Source organism: Salvelinus sp. IW2-2015, unplaced genomic scaffold, assembly GCF_002910315.2.
Source record: "Salvelinus sp. IW2-2015 unplaced genomic scaffold, ASM291031v2 Un_scaffold2458, whole genome shotgun sequence".
Classification (NCBI taxonomy): Eukaryota; Metazoa; Chordata; class Actinopteri; order Salmoniformes; family Salmonidae; genus Salvelinus; species Salvelinus sp. IW2-2015.
The window spans coordinates 34,772-37,579 of NW_019943776.1; the positions used below are offsets into that span (position 1 = coordinate 34,772).

The window sequence follows — 2,808 nt, forward strand, 5'->3', positions numbered from 1 at the left end:
GAAGAGGATAGATCTGGGTCTCCGTTGAAGAGGATAGAGTCTGGTCTCCGTTGAAAGAGGATAGAGTCTGGGTCTCCGTTGAAGAGGATAGAGTCTGGGTCTCCGTTGAAGAGGATAGAGGTCTGGGGTCTCCGCTTGAAGAGGATAGAGTCTGGGTCTCCGTTTGAAGAGGATAGAGTCTGGTCTCCGTTGAAGAGGATAGAGTCTGGGTCTCCGTTGAAGAGGATAGAGTCTGGGTCTCCGCTCTTGAAGAGGATAGAGTCTGGGTCTCCGTTGAGAGGATAGAGTCTGGGTCTCCGTTGAAGAGGATAGAGTCTGGGTCTCAGTTGAAGAGGATAGAGTCTGGGTCTCAGTTGAAGAGGATAGAGTCTGGGTCTCAGTTGAAGAGGATAGAGTCTGGGTCTCTGTTGGACATCTGAGCCATGTGCTTCAGAATGTCTTTCTTAGTGATGATTCCCAGCAACCTCCTGAGATAGAGGAGGAATACAGAGAGAGGAGAGAGAGGGGGAAGAGAGAGAGTCCATTAGAAATGAACAATGACAATGTTAACAGTGTGTTTACAAAGAGACAATTTCCTGCCAATACAGCATTCTTCAATTTAAATCGAGAGAAGAGCGACAGAGAGAGAGAGAGAGTTTACAATTGCACAAAAGGGAGAAATGTTGAGGAAAGAAGGGAAAGTTGTGTCCAATTTAAAAGGTCTGGTTTTGTGTTCAAATCAAGAAGATCCATCATACCAGCCAACCACACAACACACACTGACATCACCAGGGAAGGTCTCTGGGTTGATATATATCTCTCTCTGTGTGTGTGGAAGACATTCTGCTGACACACTCCAACCTCTCCTCTAATCAGGCCAGATGTTGTATGGGATGGAGGGAAGTGAGGGATGGGAGAGGGATGGAGGGGGAGGAAAGGGATGGAGATGAAGGGGAGAGGGATGAGGGGACATCATTAACGTCATTTCCGGTCACAACCTGTGGACTCGTTTACCCCTCGCTCAACTTTTTTTCCATTCAACTTTCACCCCGGACGCTTTATCTGGACATGGTTCTACAGGACCTTCACCAGCCGAAGCTAAGTAGAAACATTAACATGATGCCTTCTAATTGCAGTCACTGTACCCATAATATAGAGGAGAAGGATCGCTTTATGGCGAGGATAGCTGTGCTGCAAGCCCAGCTGCAGACGCAATCGTTAGGGAAGGGTATCTTAGTGTAGGAAAGGATGAAACAGCGTCTGTGCCACCAGTAAGTACAGATAGTAGTATAAATCCCCTCGCACTGTCCCCGCAGCAGGACAACTTCCTCATGGCTTCTGGAGGCACTGTCCCCGCAGCAGGACAACTTCCTCATGGCTTCTGGAGGCACGGTCCCCGCAGCAGGACAACTTCCTCATGGCTTCTGGAGGCACGGTCCCCGCAGCAGGACAACTTTCTCATGGCTTCTGGAGGCACAGTCCCCGATGGCTTTCGGAGCCATCATCGACTCAGTGGGTTTTATCCAACATGTCTCCGGACCTACTCACTGCCACTGTCATACTCTGGATCTAGTTTTGTCCCATGGAATAAATATTGTGGATCTAAATGTTTTTCATCATAATCCCGGACTATCGGACCACCATTTTATTACGTTCGCAAACACAACAAATAATCTGCTCAGACCCCATCCAAGGATCATCAAAAGCTGTGCTATAAATTCTCGGACAACCCAAAGATTACTAGACTCCCTTCCAGACTCCTTCCACCTACCCAAGGATGTCAAGAGTACAAAAATCAGTTAACCACCTAACTGAGGAAATCAATTTAACCTTGTGTAATACCCTATATGCAGTCGCACCCCTAAAAACAAAAAACATTTGTCATAAGAAACTAGCTCCCTGGTATACAGCAAATACCCGAGCTCTGAAGCAAGCTTCCAGAAAATTGGAACGGAAATGGCGCTACACCAAACTGGAAGTCTTTCGACTAGCTTGGAAAGACAGTACTCTGCAGTATCGAAGAGCCCTCACTGCTGCTCGATCATCCTATTTTTCCAACTTAATTGAGGAGAATAAGAACAATCCAAAATGCATTTTTGATACTATCGCAAAGCTAACTAAAAAGCAGCATTCCCCAAGTGAGGATYGCTTTCACTTCAGCAGTGATAAATTCATAAACTTCTTTGACAAAAAGATCATGATCATTAGAAAGCAAATTACAGACTCCTCTTTAAATCTGTGTATTCCTCCAAAGCTCAGTTGTCCTGAGTCTTCACAACACTGCCAGGACTTGATCAAGGGAGACACTCAAGTTTAATACTATATCTCGACACATTGATGAAAATAATCATGGCCTCTAAACCTTCAAGCTGCATACTGGACCCTATTCCAACTACTGAAAGAGCTGCTTCCTGTGCACCCTCCTATGTTGAACATAATAAACAGCTCCCCATCCACAGGATGTCCACCAAACTCACTAAAAGTGGCAGTAATAAAGCCTCTCTTGAAAAAGCCAAACCTTGACCCAGAAAAAAAAAATATATATATATATTTTTAAAAGCTCCCATTCCTCTCAATTCTTTTTGAAAAAGCTGTTGCGCAGCAACTCACTGCCTTCCTGAAGACAAACAATGTATACAAAACGCTTCAGTCTGGTTTTAGACCCCATCATAGCACTGAGACTGCACTTGTGAAGGTGGTAAATGACCTTTTAACGGCGTCAGCCCGAGGCTCTGCATCTGTCCTCGTGCTCCTAGACCTTAGCGGTGATTTTGATACCATCGATCACCACATACTTTTGGAGAGATTGGAAAAGCAAATTGGTCTACA

General features: G+C 45.4%; 1 pseudogene; it reads right to left on the bottom strand.

The window, feature by feature from the left end:
* Nucleotides 1-346: 346 nt before the first annotated feature.
* The window catches only part of LOC112074001 (H(+)/Cl(-) exchange transporter 5-like), a 33,064-nt pseudogene continuing 30,602 nt past the window's right edge, over nt 347-2,808 (bottom strand).